General features: G+C 44.6%; 2 protein-coding genes across 5 annotated transcripts in view; one reads left to right on the top strand and one right to left on the bottom strand.

Moving 5' to 3' along the window:
• NDUFAF6 (NADH:ubiquinone oxidoreductase complex assembly factor 6) overlaps positions 1–10,472 on the bottom strand; it is a 52,682-nt gene extending 42,210 nt beyond the window's left edge. Inside the window, exon 1 of the mRNA XM_045005346.1 lies at positions 10,346–10,472. The gene's annotated coding sequence lies outside the window, so the exon portion shown is untranslated. The remainder of the gene's footprint in view (positions 1–10,345) is intronic.
• Positions 1–21,877, top strand: part of TP53INP1 (tumor protein p53 inducible nuclear protein 1) — a 61,519-nt gene that overhangs the window by 6,643 nt on the left and 32,999 nt on the right. For 3 of the 4 annotated variants that reach the window (XM_045005361.1, XM_045005363.1, XM_045005352.1), the window contains exon 2: positions 27–586. The gene's annotated coding sequence lies outside the window, so the exon portion shown is untranslated. Of the gene's footprint in view, positions 1–26; positions 587–10,555; positions 10,693–21,877 lie in introns of those variants that run through there. The other variant, XM_045005364.1, reaches the window with a different exon arrangement.

Here is a 21,877-nt window from a genome sequence, read left to right on the forward strand (position 1 = left end):
TTTAAAACTTCTTGTGACCTTCTCAGCCCTCTGTTGGAAGCCCCTGACTAGCTGTTCCGTTGCATCCTGCCCTAGGAAACAGTCTTGAGAGGAAAAGAACAGCAAATATTCGAACTCCCAGCTTGCCTAGAAGAGTAGCCATTTTGGAAACCAGTGAGATTTGGTCCTCCAGCAGCTAGAAGGACTGGGAGCCAGCAACACCCAATCAAGGCCCACCAGACTAAAATAAAAGAAGCTGCCTATTATCAGCAAGTCAGTCTGTGGCCAGAGCCAGAGGAGTGAGGAAGGATGTTCCCTAGACTATTACTAAAGGCCCTGGTCTGATCCCAGGCTATAATCAGTGGCAGGAATTCAGAGGGAATCCTGCTGACCCAATTCAGGAGAGGAAATTTAGCTTCAAAGGGTAAGAAACTGTTTTGTTTATAGTTGGCCCAGAATGGGAAGGGACTGTACCCTGGAAAGGTTTTGGACTGTGTGATCCGGCTGGTGGGCTGAGCCACAGAAGACCTGCAGAAGTAGGCTGACAGCCTCCTGGGAGCTGAAGAGTGGTAGTACTATGTCTGGATCCTAGGGGGTGCTCAAAAAGGTAAGTCCAACCCACCACACCTTAGTTTTAATATTATGAAATATATGCACTGTGTAATATTACTACTTCCTTGGCTAACTCCCTAAAAATTTCCACAAATGTTTTCTTTGATTTGATTTTCCAGTAGAAAAGAAGTTAGATAAATGGACACCACTATATTTCAGTAAGCAAATCAGCAGAAACACTGTTCTTATAAAGGGAACTTTCATCTTCTTGAAAGTATTATGATTAGCAATGAAATCTTATAACAAGATATTAAAATGACTTTTGCTAATAATTTTAACTAGGTTATTGCCATTTTGATAGTAACAAGAAAAGAATAAACTTGAGTGTCTTATTAAATAGTGTTCCTGCCCTTATTCTCAGTGCATTGAATTTTGTGTCTTATTGTTCTAATTAAAGGTACAGTAGTTTCCTTTAAACAGAGACATCACATATCATGTATCAGCTTTGGAAAAGGTACTTCAAGACAGCCCTTTGTATTGTCAAATAGAGTGGCTTGAGTTAATCTTTCAATGAGTTGCATTTACTTTAAACACATTAAAGCATAATAAGGTGAGGAGGGACTACTACGAAAAACATAATGGTTTTCAATATCATAATGGAAAAATCTGCAGATCTGTTACTCCTCAGTGATCTTGCTTCATCACCCAGTTTTCAGTCTCTCTCAAAAATATAGCTATACCTGGTGCATTCTTTTTACACACAAAAAAGAAGTCTCATGAAACCTCTGCACCCTCTAATGTCCTCAGATCCATTCTTGTATCGATTTGGCCAAAATGCTGGTGACAAGAATGGCTGGTAAATCTGGGAGTAGAACTCTGTTCTAAAGTGGGCAGCCATGTGCTGTCACAGACCTGATACTTTTATATGTAACACTAAAACTATTCAACCAAAGCCTTAATTGATGCTTAACTTACAGGAGTGCCCTGACAAAACATGACCAGCAGCAGTAATTTCACATATTTAACTCAGTAATAAACTAATACATGTAGTAACAAAGACATTTTTAAGCCCAGTGTCTCTTTCATATAATGTAACCTCTAAGACTTCAATTACAAAGCAGAAACCTCAAACTTTCAAATCTATTGTTAGAGATCCAAAGGTTGGAGCAGTAAGTGACCAGCGTTGTCACTGCATTATCTAGTTAGTTTTATGGTTTTGCCATAGTATATGTGATGCTCTCCAGGGGCAGGCAGCCCAGGTTGTGAGGATCCTCACCACTTCCTGCCCTTAGCGTCAAGGAATCTTGTCTCTGCTTGCTGTGGATTAGCTCTATAAAACCAACTGTCTCTGGCAACATAACCACTACCTTCCAGGCCTCTGCAGACCTCACTCTCTCTGTACAGGTAGCAACAGGCACACATCAACCCCCCCCCCACCCCATACTCAGAGCATTCCTTGTAGTGTCCAGCCTCTTATCCACTGAACACTGATAGTATTACTAGGCCTGCTATACTCAAAAGAACACTAGACACCAACTTTTAATATTCAGCTCAGAACAGTACTTTGCTTAACACCATAGCACTCAGATATCGTTATAGTGAAAACAAGAATAAGTTTACTATCAAAGACTAGAGATTCAGGTGATAGAGTACACCGATATTCGGGGGAGGGGAAATGGTTATATCAAACAAAACCATAACATGAGACCAAACATAACAAGAGACTAAGCTTAAGTAACAGGTTAAATTCATGTCTAAAAAAGTTTCTCACCCCAAATTCTCTTTAACACTTTTTCAGCCAAGGCTGGCTGAGACCCAGCCATAGGCAGTGGGTACAATAGGCCAGGGAAGGCTCAGCCTTCCCTAGTGCAGCCACTACTGCGGAATGCGGGTTGCATAATACTAAATAAAAACACGCAGGTTCTGGGGCATCTGAGGAGTTTACTAATGAACCAGGGAAGCTGAGTAGCAGATACTGCCTCCTCAGCCACCCTGGAACCTGCCTGGCACATATAAAAAGCTCAGCGTTCTTCCGCTGAGCATCTGGGGGTTTCAGGAGGGGGAGGCGTGCCACATTTCTCATTCTCCAGCTGGGGCTGCTCAGGCTGGCCTGGAGCTGGGATGGCTCAGGTGGCAGGGGCTGTGTGCTCAGGTCAGCCAGCCTGCGTGTCGGCCCACCGGCGCTGCTGGGGCTGCTCAGGTCAGCCTGCTGGCGCAGCAGGGGAAAGGGGCTTACGGTTCTGGCTAGCCCATGGGGGCTTCTCCAGTTGAGCTGAGGAGGCGGCTCTGGCCATGGGGGGCGGGGCCTCATGTGGAAGGGGTGGGGCCAGGAGCTAGCCTCCCCAAAGGAGGGGTCCACCAGCTGCCCATGTCCCCAGTTTTCATTAATACAAACACGTTGTCCATTTACTTTCTTTATAAGGATACCCGGGTGTCTTCTTTCTGTTTTACAGATACCCTCAACATTCATTGCCTTTACTCATAGACAGGGTAACATCCCTCTGCACATGTCTGGTTTTTTCCTGTGTGCTCCTTTTCTGTTGATTTCACTTCCTTCTTTACATTTGACTTTGTATGCAAATAGATATCCATTGTGTTGGCTTACAATGCTTAATTTACGTCAGGACAGAGATAAATGTTTATCTGAAATAACCTGTTTTTCACATTTGCTGGTGAGTAATACCTTGATACAGAGTTTAAGAATATATTTTCAGTATACAATACATGCATACATTTCACAATGATCTTTATGAACCGTGTGTTCCCAGCTTTCATTTGAGACCTCAAATGGTGAACCAGAATCAGGATATTCTTGTAACCCCTTTGCCAGGTTAAGAGATTCTTGGGTCACAATCTGCTCAAATCCTTTCATGAATTTCTTCTTTTTTTTGGTTAATGTCACAACTTTAAGCATATTTAATATTTGCAAAAGATGCTGGAAAATGAAGCTTGCAGTTTATTCACAGACGACGTGTAGCACTACCTGCTTCCCTGCCAATGTATCTCAACACTGACCCAAAGAAATGAGAAGATAGCTCCATTCTCCATATCCACTGAAGTCTTTGCTAAAACTGACTACAATGGGTTAGGCCCATAGTTAGCTATAAGAGTTACCAGTGCTCAGATGCACTCAGTATCAGCCCTTACGGGAATTTTTGTGGTGAAGGATGCTGTATCCCACTACCAAACTCCTGAGCCACTTGCTGACATCCCTACTACCTGTCTATACCCTTCTTTTGTACATTTGGCTACTGAGTTTTAAAGATCCTCGTAATCCAGTGGTTCTCAAATTTTTGTACTGGTGACCCCTTTCACATAGCAAGCCTCTGAGTGTGACCCCCCCCTTGTAAATTAAAAACACTTCTTTTTTATATATATTTAGTACCATTCATAATGCTGGATGCAAAGTGGGGTTTGGGGTGGAAGCTGACTGCTTGCGACACCCATGTAATAACTTTGCGACCCCCTGAGGGGTCCTGACCCCCAGTTTGAGAACCCCTGTCTTAATCTGTCTTGTACTAAGATTATATGCTTTGGCAAATATTGTTTATGGCTAGGTCTAACTGAATAACGTAAACAAGTCAATTTTGACTGTGGCCTAGTTCTACTTAGACTGTGCCAAGGGCTGTCATAACTTGTGCCTGGTGACCATGAACCCAAGGGGCCTTTTGGTCAGCCAGTAAGAGCCGGAAAGCAGTGCCACTCTGGCCAGGCCCTCTGTGTTCCCTGAACAGGGCAGCAAGTACTGTAGTAGTGGCACAGAGCCTTACACTGTCTCTGCCATTCAGGGATTTCCCCCTGTGCAAGAAGAATTCCTGGGTTACTGGCTCCACCAGCTGGGGCCACACAAAAACGTCCTTTTAGACCTGATTTTTTTTTTCCTGAACCTCAGCATGGAAAAAAAAAATCTTAAATTTTGAATGACACTGACGAAGCTGCATGTGAGTTATAGTCAATTTAATATGTGTGGCTTCCAAAAAAAATGCTTCTTTCTTGGTGGAGGACCTAACACTCAAACCAGTTTGGATTTAGGATTTGAAACTTGTGTCCTTTCTCTTAAAAATTAGGGGATGTTAGGGTTGCCAGGTGTCCATTTTTTGACCAGAATGTCCGGTCGAAAGGGGAAACTGGCAGCATCAAGTCAGCACAGCACAGCTGACTGGATACTAAAAGTCCAGTTACCTGCAGTGACTGGACTCCCCTGGAGGTCACTGGCTGCTGCTGGAGCCTAGAAAAATGGCTCTGTTTAGCAGCTGCTGCTCTTCCTACCCCCCAGCCTAACAGAGAAAACTGTCTGGCTCCCGGACCAGGCTCCAAGGTAGGTATTGGCGCCATCTGTGTACATGTGTATGTAACATGTCTGCACCTGGCTGTGCCCTGATTTCCCCACCCCAGCTTCTCAATCTGGGTGCTGACCCTCTGCGTCAGCTCCTCCCAGCCCAACTCTGCAGGCAGCAGATGAGTCCCGGGGCATGGGGGAGTCAGCAACGGGGGCAAGGGTGCAGAGTGAGTGATGGGATGGGCAGAAACAGATGGGGCTGTGGGCGGGGCTCAGAGGAAGAGGCAGGACAGGGTGGGGCAGGGGTGTTCAGTTTTCAGGGATTAGAAAGTTGGCAACCCTAATGGATATGCTACTTTAAAATAAACTTGATCTGAAATTTAAAACATTGTTAAAGATTTTCCTACCAAGTTGTTAATTGCCAGCAGTTCCAATGCCAAATTTAGTTATCCATGAATGTGTGATGAAAAGTACCACTTAAGTGACAAGCATGTCACCATAAACCTTCCTTGATGTTATCGTCCTTCAGCTCATGCACAACCTCTCTTCTCCTAGTTACTCCCCAGCAAATGTAACCCTTTTTAGTACAATTCACTTTCACCCTAATTGAATTTAGGGCCTGATTCAAAGCCCATTGAAGTCATGGAAACACTCCCATTGACTGCAATGGGCTTTTGATCAGGCCTTTATTCCCCAGCAGGTGTAAATTGAAAGTTACTCTGTAATGGGAACTTTAACAAAGATGGCTTGGGAACTAAGAAGGTGTAGTTTCCTTTCTGGAAAGGCTCACCATTCCTCCAGTTTTTTCTGAGGAATTTCAGTGAAGCATAGAATGTTGCAGTATGAAGTAAATTTACTATACAAATGGCTCTTGAATCTTCATAGATGGCTAGACGGTTTTGCAAAAAGGATATTTGTACAACAAGATTGTGTAGAAAAGGAGTTGCTGTCATCTCTAGTACAAAATCTGACCACCCATAGTGAAGCAGTTAGGGCAAAATTTTAAAAAGTACTCAGCAATCGCAATTGAGATCAGGTTTTCACAACAGCCCATCTCCCACTTAGTCACCTAAATATGGGCCAGGCTTTCAGAAGCACGCAGCACCCCATATACTGAGTTCTCTTGAAAATGTGACCACTAATTTTGATGTCTAAATGGGAGCTGAGCTCACTTAAACATTTGCTCTCAACATGGGTGCTGTGTTCTTTAAAAATTTGACCTCTCTGAAGAGTCATTCTCAGAACTCAGTGGAGCCTTGATTGATAGGATGTCACTAGTTTGGCTGCCCCTGCATGAAAGTGCAGATGAAGCAAGCACCGTTTTTTGTTCCATTTTGTTGCCTCCGGTGACACGCTGCAAAGGGCAGATGTAAATAAGGAGTATTTGAATGGAATTCACAACGTGTAGGCTTTTTTAGATAATCAAAATATTTCTGCCTATGTGTTGTATGCAAATATATTACTTATTAACTCTATTGTATGCATCCCTTATCTTGCACCTGTTATTTGTTACATAAAAAAGCCTCCGAGGTGATCTTGCCAAATGACATGCTCTGGCCAGATAAAAAGTGTTAGCACTTCCTAGCAAGAAGTATGTACACTAAAAAGTACAGGTGGATGCAAGTCTAGTGCACGTGCATTGGAGAATTTTCTTAGTCAGCAGTATCTAATGGGGTGGCACATGTACCCTTCCTTTCTTTACATGCTTTGTGAGGGTATAAATGGCTGAGCTGCCCCATCACACCAATTCTTTCTCACTGCCTGTGGTATATGTTGGAGCAATTCCCTTCAGGATTTACCTCTACTTTAGTGTTACTTACTTAGGTCTACGGGATGCTGAGCGGGGTGGGGGCGGGGTCAGGGAGAGAGAAATCGTCCTTCCCTGCAGTTGCTGGCAGTACCAGTCTCTATGGTTGACCATGGCAAGTCCCTGGGCTTTAAGAACTGCTTGTCCTGCAAGGCAGTCATGCCTCTGAACCACAGACAAGAGATCTGTTCTCCCTCAGTGAGGGGCATGTCCTGGAAGGTTGTGAAATCTGCAGATGCTTCTCAAAATGAACCAAGCACTCAAAGTAGAGGCACGCAAGAGCTTTTTTTCATGGAACAGGCAGTGAGTTTGGTCTCTGATCATGGTCTCTGGGCACCTGGATCCTCAGGAGCCCAGAGGCTGTCAGTCTGCCCCAGCTTCAATGTCAAACTACTGAAGAGTCACTCAGGCCTGCGGCTTCTTCATCTGGGAAGCCGAGACAAATTGGACTTAAAGCATAAGTCCTCAAAGGAGACGATCTGAAGATCCTCCTCTCTGGATCTGACTTTGGGGCTGCATAAGGCCACCAGGCTGTCAGACATTAAAGGTGCCTCAAAACTGAAGAGAAGTTCCCTGAGCATTGGACCCCATGCAGCTGAGTGGCCCTGGCCACAATAGAGGCTCCATCTGTTGCTGCTGTGGCCATTTTAGCCACCTTGATAGCTGGGCAGTTGGAGAGACCACTGGCTAGCATGGTACCAGCAGAAGCCTGACTTCAGTATTGGCCATTCTATTGCCTCCTCCACTGGCTCCAGTGCAGTCGCCTGAGCACCAATCTGCAGATGCTCCGCTGCCTTGGGCCATATCCCCAAGGCTGGCACCAATTCAACTACTGGAGCTGCTTACCCTGACACTGCCCAGGTTTCTGGGCCTGGTGACTTTGTTGCTTCTACCATCCAGTCAAGTTCCCCCTACACCTACAGGGCGAGCCCCACCCTTCCTGGAAGACTCTTCCCTCTTCTCTTCGGACTCCCAGGAAAGCCATCAGCTGGCCCCAGTTCAGGTTCCAGCACTTGACAGCATCAGTCTCGCCCGGGGGATAAGAGACATATACCTGTGGCTGATGGCAGTGTGTAGTATTGACCCAGCCTGGTCCTGGGACCACTGGGACCAAACATCATGGGGTCCGATGTCATATGATCATGGCATGTGGAGCATTTAGGCCCCCATAACATCTCAGTACTGCCCACAATTAGCTACTATACTGTACTTTTGGCATAGACTATCATCTGCACTCCAGCTACTGGACCTGTCCCCATTGCATCTCTCAGACCAGAGCCAGGAGTAGGCTGCTCCAGTGCAACAGATCTAGAGTGAGGGACAGATGGTACCAGCTACAACCTCCTGTCCAGATGATGCCCTACTAACCACACCTTGGGGGTGCCTTGCAATGTGAAAACGTTGTTCCCTGGCTCCAGATCAGTCTGCTACCTCTTCTGAGAACTACAACATGTTCCAAGCGCTCAGGAGATGCAGGATATACCACATAAATGCCTTGATATCCTATGCTCATCAGTACTAAGATGCATAGCATCATAGATCAACAAGGAGTTATAGGGCTTTAGTGGGTGCCAATGGCAGACACTGGCATCACTGGCACCAACGTCCAAATGAGCAGAGAGACTGTACCAAATCCCAACTATTGGGCATGGACAGTTCTGGTTGCACCTGGTACTGGGATCTCTAGTGTTGATGGCAGCCAGCAAGAGAACCCATCAAGGCTGCTAGAGAGTGATCCCTGAGACAAAGTGCCTCTACCTGCTGGGCCAGAAATCTTACTTCGTTTTGAGTCTCCAGGTGAGGATCTCACACTACCAGGCACTCTGGGCAAAATACAACCATGTTGACTGGCGTGCTTTACAACCTTTTATTGACAAACTGCCACCGGATTACAGGGATAATTTTCAGACTGTCTTGGTGGAAGGTCATGTGGTGACCAAAATTGCAAAGCAGACAACCTTGGACCTGGCAAATACTGCCTCCGTGGTGATGGCTACAGTGGTCACAATGTGCCGCACCTCTTGACCTGGCATTGAAGTTACAAATAGCTACTCAGGACATGCTGTCAGTGTTGCTTGATTTTTATTTTTTTTTAAATGAAGACTAAGGCAATGAGATCCTTCAAAGATTCTAGGGTCACCCTCTGATCCCAAGGGTTGAGGTCTAAAGTGCTGCCTTAGAGAGATCCCTGTCAGCAATAGCTGTTCTTCCAGTATAGGCTGCCTGATCCCCACAGGCAGAGGCCCCTTGAAGAAAGTCTGGGGGGGAAGGGTGTCTACCCCTCAAGTGCATTTACCAGGCAGCAGACTTGACTTGGTGCCCAAAGACACCATCCCTTTTATGCTGTGATCCTGTCAACAAACAAGTTGTGGGCAGTCTGGCCTAGTGCCTGGAGCAAGAGTCTATCTTAACAGTTAGAGCCAAAGCCTCTGATTCAGAACCAGCCCCATCTGACAAGGGTCAGAGCTGGGAGGCAAAAGCCTAAGCCTAAACCAAAGTGTTAACTGTAGTGTAGCTGAGAGTCTGAGTGAGGCATCTGGTGTGTGGGCAGAAGCAGGTAATGGCTGAGGCTGGGACTGGATCAGGGCTGGGGCAGAGGGTTGGTGTGTGTGGGGGGAATGAGGGATCAGGGGTGGGGGGGGGTGCGGGCTCCAGCTGGGGGTGCGGGCTCTGAAGTGGGGATGAAGGATTTGGGGGTGCAGGCTTCCCCAGGCCTACGATGGGGAGAAAGGACTCCCTGCAGTTCTCTCTCCCTACAGCAGCACCTGGGCTAGGGGGGAGAGGTGCCTCTCCCCCTGCTGTGGTAGCTCCAGGGCTGGGGCCATAGGGTAGGTGCCTCTCCCCTGGCCTCTCCAGGGCTGGCTTGGGGCTGAGGGAGGGGCACTTCTCCCCACTGCAGCCTGAGCGCCTGCGCGGCGTTTAAAAGGCTGCTGTGCAGCCATGTGGCTGCACAGCTTAGAGGGAACTTAAGCCAGGGGCTACTCAGAATCTCAAGTCCGGGCCAACACTGTCCATTCTTCAACTGTTGGTGTGTTGTTAATGAGGATTTTTTTTCAATCACCATCAGCCGTGTAGGGGTTAATTGGCTGCTGTACTCAATGCAGAGACAGCAATTGCTTACCTACTACCCAAGATCTCTGTGGGGCTTGAAAGCTTGTCTCTCTCACCAACAGAAGTTGGTCCAATAAAAGATATTACTTCACCACCTTGGTCTCTCTACCTCTCACTGACAGGGCCTGATTTATACCTTACATGCCCCTAGGCACAGCATCTTCAACACCCCTATCCCCCGCCTACAGCTGACCTTTGTGTTTTCTGTAAAAAATGAAACTTTTAACTTATAGGCATTCCTAGGCACATGCCTACTGTGTCTAATTGGAAATCTGGCCCTGAGTCTCAGCTCCCGCCTGCAGCCCCCACCCCCTCACCCCACCCTATGAGTGGGGTCCTGCTTCAGGCTGCTGGGTCTTACAGCAGCATGTAGATTTGTTACTCTGTATGCAAGGATCTGCTTCTGGCAACTTCAGGACAGCTATCTGCAGTTCACCACCCAAAAAGACACTAGCTAGACCGTGTTGTTTCTCCCCCTCCGCAGTCCTCCAGTTGCTAGACTGGTGGAGGGACCTGGGCAGTGTATGGAACGTGGTCCTATACAGCTCTAGTTCACCCATAAGAATCAGACTTTAAGGTCAGAAGGGACCATCATGATCATCTAGAACCTCACCCACCCACTTCTGTAATACCAGCTCCTCTCCCGTCACAAGAACTGTAGCATCCAATTTGTTCATGATCAATAATGCATCCATGTTCAGGTGGAGGGACTTATATGGGTGACCTCATGGCTTGGGTCCTGTGGTCTGTCACAGAGGGCCTTACACATCAATGTTCTAGAACTCAGGGCCATATACAGGGCATCTGAGCATTTGCAGCCAGACAGACCTGGTAGTAATCAATATGGCAGCAGTCTTCTACCTAAACAGGCAGGGAGGGGCCATTTGCTGGCCTTGTCCCTTGTGCCAGGAGGCCATCCAGCTTTGGGACTTTGTCATAGGGAACAACATGGACTGCTGACTAGGTAATCTCCTGGGGTGGGCAGTGTGAAGGCAGATGACCCGAGCAGGCACTTCTGAGACAATTACAAGTGGGTGATGCATGTGAGAGTCCTTTGGAACATCTTTCCAGTGATTTGGAGGGAGGACGGTTTCATCACATGGGCCTTTCTCTGACAGCCGGAAAACAAGTGCTGCCACTTCTTTTTTGAGGGGGGGCAAAGGGACACAAACCTGGCTCTCTGATGGCTTTTTCCTCCCACAGATGGACAGACAGACTATGCATTCCCCTTCTGCCCACAGTGTTGCAGAAGATCGGGGGGGGGGGGGGGGAGAAAGCCAGAATTATCCCCAAAGCCCTTGCATGACCAAAGCAAATGTGGTTGATGGTCTCTACAATCTTTCTCTAGTACCACCGATCTCTCTCTCTCTCCTCTTGATCTTCAACCTTCTAGTCCAGAATGGGGGCTTGGACTTGCACCTGAGCTCCCTCCACTTGACGGTGTGGATGCTCACTGGTTGACACCAGCAGAGTTGATCTGTGCATGAGACGTTCAGTGCATCCTTATTAGTGGCAGGAAAATGCTACTAGGTACACCTACTTCTAGACAAAGTTGGCAAGCTATGTGCAGCAGCACTGGATAATCCCCCATACATTCTGGAATACAGGAGGTCCTGGATTATCTATCTGTTGCAGCTGAAATGCTCTGACGTCTCACTGAGCTCTCTCTGGGTTCACCTGGCCACCATTTTCCACAATCCACTCACTGACTGACAAATATTCAATCTTCTCTCACCCCATAGTAAAGAGGTTCCTGAAAAGCAGCTTGAGCTTATACCTGAGAGTCAGGGCCCCTGCCCCAGCACGGGACCTTAACCTGGCCCTCTCAAAACTGATGGCTATGAACCTATGACTAAATGCTCATTGCCCTACCTCTCCATGAAAGTGGTTTCTTCCTGGCAATCACATCTGTCAGGAGAGTTGGGGAGCTGCAGGCTCTGATGGCAGAGCCACTTTATACAGTCATTCATAGGGACAATATATCCAGGAGACCAGATTGCTTCTCCAGGTGGTGTCAAAATTTCACATCAACAAGGTCATCCATGTACCTGTGTTACTCCCAAGTGTCACCCTAGAGATCCAAGCAAAGGCTGCACATGCTAGATGTGTGTAGAGCCATATTGTTCTATCTAGACAGGACAAGACCCTTCTGGAAATCTCCCAGGCTTTTTCTGGCTGACACCGAGAGAGTCAAAGGACAAGCTGTGTGTATGCAAAGAATATCTAGCTGGATTGCCTATTACATCCGGTCATGTTACCGACTAGCAGGCAAGTAGCTGCCCATCAGTGCATGACTAGACCCACCAGGGTGCAGTCCACCTCCATGGCATGTCTAGCAAACCTGCCAATCCAGGATATTTGCAGACCAGCAACCTTGTAATCTGTAGACATGTTCATGAAGCACTATGTGCTGGTGGAAGCAGCCAGGGACGATGCAAGATTTGGAAGATCCCTGTTATAGTCCATATTTACGGAGACTTCTTGTACCTGTCCCCAGTGAGAATGACTGCTTGGGAGTCACTAGCTGTGGCATATGTATACGGACTAGCGCTCAACAAAGGGGGAAGAAAAAAGGTTATTTACCTGTATAGGAGTTAATGTTATTTGAGTCAAATATGTAGTCCATATACATATTCCATGCCCATCCACCATCCCCCTACTTTAGAGTTCTAATGTTGCAGGCTTGTGTGGTGCTGAAGAAACTGGGTGGCTTGGGCTCTGGATTTTATACCCTCATGAAGCTCTCAAGGAAAGGAAGGGTGTATGCACCCTCCCATTGGAGACGGCTGACTAGAAAACTATCTGACATCTGCATGCTGGATGTGTGCTTACCTGCTGTGGAATATGTATACAGACTACCCCTGTTCAAGAACATTAGTTACTGCACAGATAAGTTACCTCTTTCTTTTTCCCCTGGCCAGCAAGGTCAGGGTTTTTATGTTTCAAAATGTTGCCAACCTTTCTTATTTGTTCAGTTAGGCTGTAGAAACTTTTGTGAAGGAGTTGTAGGGAGGGAAATGAGACAAAACTGGCTGTGTGCAAGCTTATCTTTGGCAGTAAGGTGAAGAGTAGAGTGGGACCTAAACCAAAACCGTGCCTGTGAATCCCCTCAAAAGCTTTAAGGAATTTCATATTCAGCTCTGAACTTCGCAGGCCAAACCTAGCCCCAGTTGGGGATGGGGAATAGTGGGAGAGATTGTCCCATAAAGATTTGCCTTCAAGAACTGGGAGTGGACAAGAGTGAAACACCTGTTGGGGCAAAAATGTGTGTGGAATCAGGCTGCAGAGACTTGTTTTGAGGAATCTGGGTGGGGAGGTTATCAGCAAAGAGCAATGGAGAATAAGTGGGCCTAGAAACTTGTCTTATTGTGGGATTTCTACATTTTCCAGTGCATACTGTTTTCAACTAGTAAGAGGAAGCACTAGCTAGTGATTAAAGTACTGGATGGGGAATTGGCATTTTGGGTGGTGGGGTGAGGAGTGGGAGGAGGATTCTGTTCCCTGTTTTCTCATTGACTCACTGTGTGACCTTGGGCAAATCACTTAACCTCCTTGAACCTGTTTTCCCCATTTATTTATTTATTTTAAGTGTAAATATGACTACATCCCTCACAGGATGTAGTCATCCTTTGAATGTGGTGTAGAAATATGAAATATTATATAATGTTGCAGAGGAAACAAGGAGGTAGAAGTTTGGGAGTGTGTAGATAACTGAAGAAAACATTCCAGTATATCTGGAGAGCTGGCCAAATGGTAAGCACTCTACACAGCTGTGAAAAAGATGCAGAATTTATTGGTGGGTGGAGTGTTTTATGTTTCTTTCCAGGCCATCAGATCTTGGGAGCACTGCAGAGACAGTCTGCTTAGGCCTCGTGGGAAGGTCATGTCATTCAGCAATGATTTACAGGCAACCTTCTTGATCTTTGAAGGGACCTCTTGCCAACTTTCCTTGACTAAATGAAGGTTATCAAATTATGGGGTCTGGGATAGGGATTAAATGGGTGTGAAATATGGGGAGATCCCCTGCAGAGGAACTCTGGGAAAAAACATGGTTGAGTTTTTAATATTAAGTATACTAAGTGTACATATTAGATACATTTCCCTCAAGTGTGCCCCTGTAACTGCTATTCAGACTAACTAATTAAGTGCAGCTTCAGCTGTGAATACGAGATCCCCAGTCACCTTACCATTCCACACACCCCAGTTTTTTGTTGATGCAGATCCTAATGCATTTTTAAAACATCCTCTTGAAAGACGTTGTCTTAAGATCCCAATCCTTAAATAATCTTCCTAATTAAAAGTAGTTAAACAGTGAAAAGCGTTAAAGGGAAAACCAGATAACCAAATATATGACCATACACTGTAAGAAGCCTGGGGGGCAGTGAGGAGGAAATGCTGAAGTGAACAGTGACTTGTAGTGATTCTCTGGACACCATAACAGAGGCTCACACTAAATGTATACCTCAAATAAAATAAAAAAATACAGTAAGAAGACCAAAAAATGCTACCATGGCTAAACAGTCAAAGAGACAGATACAAAAAGACATCTTTTAAAAATTGGAAGTCAAATCCTACTGAGGAAAATAGAAAGGAACATAAACTCTGCCAAGTCAAGTATAAACATGTGCTTAGGCAGGCCAAAAAAGAACTTGAACAGCAACCAGCAAAAGAGGGGCGGGGGGGGGGGGGTTGCAGTTTAGTTTTTGTAAGTACATCAGAATCAGGAAACCTGGCAGACAATCAATGGGGCTACTGGACAATCAAGATGCTAAAGGAGCACTCAAGGGAGACAAGGCCCTTGCAGAGAAGCTAAATTATTTGCATCAGTCTTCACTGCAGAGGATGTGAGGGAGATTCCCACACCTGAGCCATTCTTTTAGGTGACATATTCAGGTGTCAGTAGAGGAGGTTTTGAAACACATTGATAAATTAAATATGTCACTAAGACCAGTTGGTCTTCACCCAAGAGTTCTAAAGGAACTCAAATATGAAATTGCAGAACTACTAACTGTGGTATGTAAATAGCTGAAGTCAGCCACTGTACCACATGACGGGCAGATAGCTAATGTAATGCTGACGGATTTTAAAAGACTTTATTTTAAAAGGCTCCAAAAGCAATCCTGGTAATTACAGGCCAGTAAGCCTAACCAGGCAAATTGGTTGAAACTATAGTAAGGAACAGAATTATCAGACACATAGATGAACAAATCTGTTGGGGGGAAAAGTCAACATGGGTTTTGTAAAGGGAAATCATGCCTTGCCAATCTATTAGAATTCTTTGAGAGGGTCAACAAACATGATGATCCAGTGAATATAGCGTACTTGGACCTTGTCAAAGGCTTTCTGAAAGTTCCATAACAAAGGCCCTTAAGCAAAGTAGGCAGTCATGAGATAAGAAGGAAGGTCCTCTCATGGATCAGTAACTGGTTAAAAGACTGGAAACAAAGAGTAGGAATAAATGGTCGGTTTTCACAGTGAAGAGAGGTAAATATTGAGGTTCCCCAAGGATATATACTGGGACTAGTCATCTTAGAAAAGAGACAACTAAGGGGAGAATATGATAGAGTTCTATAAAATCATGAATGGTGTGGAGAAAGCAGTGGAGCAAATAGAGTTTTAACTCTTCTCGGTATGGTACCGACCCTGCCCCCCTCCCGCCCCACAAAAAATGTTCTGTGACTAGAGCCCTGCGTGGATACAAATTTATACCCGTGGATGTGGATATCTGCAAATAGAAATCAGTATCTGCTGAACCACAGGGTTCTCCTGGGAGCCACAGTGGTGAAAGAAGCAGAATATGGGGCTGCCAGGCAGCCCCACACCAGCAGCTCCTCCAGCGCAGCTGTACCACCCGCAGCCCTATCCTCCAGCGGGGCTGTACAGACCCTAGACAGGAGACGCAACTGTGTGAAAGGGCTGGGGGCAGGGCTGGGGGTGGTGCAGCCATGCCAGAGGAGCTGCCAGTGTGGAGCCACCCAGTGACCCCACATTCTGCTCCTTTCACCGCTGCGGTTCCTGGGAGAGCCCTGTAGTGTTCAGCGGATACCGAATGTGTCTTTCCTGTACAGCATACCAGCAATAAATGTCTTAATGTTACAGCATACGACCACACCGGCTTACTTGCACCAGTGGGAGAAAGTGAATAGTGTTATTTACCCCTTACATAACACACCAGCCAGGGGTCATCCAACAAAATTAATAGGCAGCCGGTTTAAAACAAACATAAGAAGTACTTCTTCACACAACACATAGTCAAGCTGTGGAACTTGTTGCCAGGGAATGTTACAAGAGCCAAAAGTATAATTGGGTTCAAATAAAAATTAGGTAAATTCATGGAGGATAGGTCTATGAATGGCTATTTGCCAAGATGGTCAGGGAGGCAACCCCATCCTATGGGTGTCCCTAAACCTCTGTCTGCCAGAAGCTGGGACTTGATAAGATAAATCATTGGATAAATTGCCTTGTTCTGCTGAAGCATCTGACACTGGCCACTGTCAGAAGACCAGATACTGGGCTACATAGACCTTTGGTCTGACCCAGTATGGCCGTTCTAATGCTGAAACAAAAGAATTATTGAGAGCCCTGAAGGAGAATGGAGCTTTATTTTGGAAGATTGACAACTAAAAACCATCCTTTCTGCATCAGTATGGCAAAGCTTCAGTTCTCTGAGGCAGGTCAATGTAAGTCAATGCTTGAACTGAAAACATTAAGCCAGGAAACTCCTCTTGTTGCCTCCCCCCCGCCCCACACACATATATTGGCTCTTCCCCACTCCCTTTTGAACAAAGGGAGCTAACTTATTTCCATGTTTTAATATCCAAACATTGATTCAGTTTGCCAAATGTTTAGTTCGGTACAGTATAGTTCCTGACCAAAGAACTTGCCATTTAGCAGTCCTAGGGAAAGATAAAACAAGATGCCCAGTGTAAGGTGGATCATAATTATTTATCCTATGAAAAGTTATTTAGTATGCATATCCATAGCACTGGGAACATGTGGCTGTAGGAGCAAACTTTCCCATCTCCTATCTAAAGGAGGTAATGTCTTTTGGAACACCAGAAATGTTAAGGCTGACCTAATTTAGGAACTCTGTTTTAATTGGGAGACTATTGTTGTGTGGTAGCAGCATGGTAGCTGTATTAGATAAAATTGAGGAGGCAAAATCAGAGATTTTATATGTGTGCATAAAGTTTAGATAAAACTTTGATTGTTTTGAAATATCTGAGCATGAAAATCTGATGTTTTCATCAGGGAGCTTTTTCAGGTGCTAGTTTTGCATACTAACTCAAGCCAGTGCTTAAAATTTCATATTAAATATGAGTTCCATCCAGGGGCGGCTCCAGGCATCAGCACGCCAAGCGCGTGCCTGGGGCGGCAAGCCATGGGGGGCGCTCTGCCAGTCGCCGCGAGGGCGGCAGGCAGGTTGCCTTTGGCGGCATGCCTGCGGAGGGTCCGCTGGTCCCGCGGTTTCGATGAAGGCAGCCTGCCTGCCGTGCTTGGGGCGGCAAAATACCTAGAGACGCCCCTGGTTCCATCATCAGTGAGGACTAGGGCCTTCAAAGATCCTGAGGATATTTTGTTTAGGAATAAGAATTACAACCATTTTGAAAAGAGAGTACTGTACTCCCTGTTAACTAGTTAGTGTCTCTTTTAGACTGGCAACTCCAGAGAACTTGTTTCTCTCCCCACACAATGGTCAGCCACTTCTCCCACTGAATCCTCCCCATCCCACCCCCACCATATCTTAAACTGTAACCTATATTTCACTCCAGATGTGGCTGCATTACAATGGAGGATGAAGAGCACTGTGGAGTTAATGTATTAGTTTATAAAGCACTTTGACTTTCTTGGGATGAATGGTGCTGTATATGATTTATATGCTGTAATTACAAAACAGCACTACCACTGTACAGACACCAGTTTCAACCAACAAATATGGTAATCCACTCAGTCCAGTCTTACAATAGCAAGACCCCAGCCAATATCTAGCTAACTCCTAAGATAGCGCAAATCACAGTGACAAGGCAATGGAACATCATGATGTTGTGATGCAATGTCATGAAATAGCAACTCAATATCATGTTCTAATTTGTTTTAATGACAACTCTGTTGTAGATTGAATGTTAACAAAACTGTCTTGTTATTTACACAGTTTGGGTTGTATTAAAAAATTGTGAGGATAGAGGTTATAAAACAAAGAAATGCCTGACGAGCACAAACTTCACTTCATTTTACTATGTGGAAAGAAAATTACTTTTCTTACACAAGAAAGCATCTCTGTCTGGAAAGTTTGTGTGTATGCCTGCAGCTTTCAAACTGCTCGAGTCAAAGTTTGAGTGTGAGGTTCTTTTTCAGCCAGACTTCAGACTGTGCTTTATACAAGTCTTTGTATCATTAAAATACTCTTTTATGTGAGCCTAACTGATGCAATTAAAAGAGCTACTCCTAACAGATGTGATGGAACTATAGCAACAGGAAAAAAGTCAGAGTGCCCACTCACATTTAGCAAAATAATATAAATTAAAGGCACTTTATCTTACAAAAAAAGACTCTTACTCAAGAGCCAAGTACTTCAGCATGTTATAACAAGGATGGCTCTAATGGTGTTCAAATAATTTTCAGACAAGCTACAATTCCTTAGTAGTAATTTCCAAAATGATGTGGACATGGAAGTATATTAAATATTTTTATCAAAATCTCCCAGGTTATGTCAGTATATGCAGTAATATTAACTTCTCCTGTTTGCTGCATTTCAAGGCTTTGAACTTCCTCCCATGGAAGTCAATGGCAAAAATCCCCATCAGCGTCAGTGGAAGCAGGATGAGACCTTACTCCAACATGGACTCTATCAAAGGTCCCAGTCCTCCAATCAGATCAGTGCAAGCCAACTTTGAACCCATTTGGAGCTCCATTTACTTTAGCTGGACTTCATGTAGCTATAAGTGGCTGCCCAGAGATCCAGTTGCAGGATCTAGTGCCAAAGGCACCATCAGAGTGATAAGATGGTAACAGATCTGCAGCTGCTTCCTGCAGCAGAACAGGCAGAACCAAGTGCCTTGGAAGACTGTGCCAAACATTTCTATTGCAGTCTCCATTTCCCCATCAAAATGGAGCACTGCAGCCAAACAGTGCAGTGTCTCTAAAGTGTTAAAGGACAATGGCAGGTAGTTTACCAAATATTTAGCTTCTGGGTTAATGGGAGGGAGACAGCTGTGATTGTTTCAAACCCAATATTAGACATATGAACATATTTTTATTATTTTAATTAAAATAATTTTAGGCATTTCCATGTAGTATTTGCGACTCAAACACTGTAGCATTGAGCCACCATAGAGTGACACCCTGAAATTGAAACTGATCAGACTTTAATTTCTGTCTACAAGATGAAGTGGAAAAAGTGAATAAACAGTACACATGCCTGGGGAAGTAAACTTTAAAAACCCCCAAAAACAAATACAAACAAACACAGTCTTAATACTTGCAGGTGTTGTTTAGTTACACAGCTATGGACACTTGGTTTGTTTTTAAATATTACTTATAACCTGCTGCTGCCCCTTTGAATGTTCAAGCTATATTTCCTCCAGGTTATTTTCAACGTCCTTGGAGTTTATCATCCTGTTTTGTAGTCCAAGACCTGTAACATGCAGCTTTCCTCTAGTAATAGTTCTGCAGCCCGGTATGTTTGTGTTCAGTCTACACACAAACCATTCACTTATTCCATTTCAAATACTCTGGTTCATTTTTAACTCTTTGACTTGTAATGCCACTGAGAGTTCAGCTTGTCCTCATAATGAGACAGCTTTGTGTGCTGTCTTTGCAAGTCTCGCAATTACATCTCTTTACACCACTTTAATTATTCAAGCACTCTGACATTTGCTTGATGATACTTTAAATTCAGGCACAGAGAAAGAAGCCCTTTCACTTTTAAGTACATTTTATATAGCTCCTTTCTTGAGCTGTCAGTTTTCTCACAATAAATTCTTGACTGTCTCAGCCACAGTCATGATGTTTCCTAAAAACCCTAGGAGGCACTTAAAGGCCTTATCTACAGTAGGGTTTTTTTGGAAAAAAAATACTCACTATTGTTAATGCTGCTTGTGACAGGTTCTCCCCGGGGTGCCACCTGGAACTGGGGTACCATTGAGCCCTCTTACCTACCAACCAGGGCTCCCTCTCGCACTGTGCTGCTATGACAAGCTGCAACGTCCTCCAGCCTGCACTTTCACCAGCATCCACACAGGTAGGCACATACCCAACTGCAGTTACATGCAGGCTCTCTAACCACCAGCTTCCTAGCCTAGGACCCCAGAGCAGTACTGTTCTGCTCTGGTCAAATCTGGCCAGTATATGAATGTAATACCCAGTCCGCCTCTCTTTCAATGTGAAGAGAACATTGCACACTTGTGGTAACCAAGCAGAGATTTTCCCCAAGCACTCCATTCAAAGCTCATTGCTTTGGATTAAAATAGAAAATAAGTTTATTAACTACAAAAGATAGATTTTAAGTGATAGCAAGCAGATCAAAGCAGATTACCTAGCAAATAAACAAAAACGCAACCTGAGCTTAATATACTAGATAGGGTGAGAATCTGCTATTCATATCCAATCTAACCGATGGTACGGGCAGACTTGTAGATTCTTAAGGCACAAGTTACACTTGCTTTGGAGCTTGGAATTCCCCGGTGTTTCCTACATAGGCTAGAAATCCCTTTAGCTTGGATCCAGCACTTCCCCCAATTCAGTCTTTGTTTCTCAGGTGTTTCCAGGTATCTTCTTGTGTGGGGAGTGAAGAAACCTAGATGATGATGCTCCCTGCCTTATATAGCATTAGCCTACGGCAGGAACCCTTTGTTTCAAAACTTGGTTCTCAGACCAGTTTGTGGAAAAATACTGACCTCCCAAGATAGAGTCGAGAGACGTGATCTGGTTACGTGCTGTTGTAGAGTTAGAGCAGCCATTACTTACAGGCTGGCCAAAATGTCCACAGGAAGGTTAAACTATTCCAGTCCATTGTCTTTGCTGTTGGGCCATTAGCCCCGTCTGGCTTCTTCATTGTTGTACCTGAAAAGCTGGCTGTTTTCCAGAGTAAGTCCATTTGAAATACAGATCCCTAGTCAATAGTCATAACTTCAGATACAAAAATGATACATGCATACAAATAGGATAATCATATTCAGAAAATCATAACTTTTTTCCAATGACACCTCACATTACTTATCCTGTACAAAATGCATCATAATTGTCATAATCATATCATAATATTTTTATGACAAATATGGGGTGCAGTGTCACACTGCTGCAACTCCATTACACTAAGATAAAATGTGTACTTTCAAAATGTGTTAGCAACATGTTCTAGAACCCTAGCATAGACAGGGAAAGGTGTCTCTTCTTAACACGTGCTAGCTGGTTAGGGTGAACCCTTGAGATTTTTTCCTTAGTAGCCATCCCACAGACAGGCCCTCTGTGAGAGAAAATAACCCCTCCCCCTTTTAAAATGTGTATATATAATAAAAAGCCCCAAACATAACCTATACATAAACTTCTCAAGATCTATTAACCATTTGCTACGTAACCTTAGCTGTATGTGAAACATTTAATGATATGTAATATGAACGGTGAAAACAAATTGGTTATCTGTATTGTCACTCACAGCACCAGCGCTACCACTTTGACCCAGAGATTAATAGTCACAACATCCTTCAAATACCCTCTCTCTTCCAGCCTGATGCTTACAAAGATGAATCAATAGCAGTGGGAATGTTCTAATAATAATTGACAGGTTTCAGAGTGGTAGCCATGTTAGTCTGTATCAGCAAAAAGAACGAGGAGTACTTGTGGCACCTTAGAGACTAACCAATTTATTTGAGCATAAGCTTTCGTGGGCTAAAACCCACTTCATCAGATGCATGCAGTGGAAAATACAGTAAGAAGATATATATATATACACAGAGAACATGAAAAAATGGGTGTTGCCATACCCACTATAACAAGAGTGATCAGTTAAGGTGAGCTATTTTCAGCAAGAGAAAAAAACCTTTTGTAGTGATAATCAGGATGGCCCATTTCCAACAGTTGACAAGAAGGTGTGAGTAACAGTAGGGAGAAAAGTAAGCATGGGGAAAGAGTTATATGTGTGTGTGTGTGTA

This window comes from Mauremys mutica, chromosome 2, assembly GCF_020497125.1.
Source record: "Mauremys mutica isolate MM-2020 ecotype Southern chromosome 2, ASM2049712v1, whole genome shotgun sequence".
Classification (NCBI taxonomy): Eukaryota; Metazoa; Chordata; order Testudines; family Geoemydidae; genus Mauremys; species Mauremys mutica.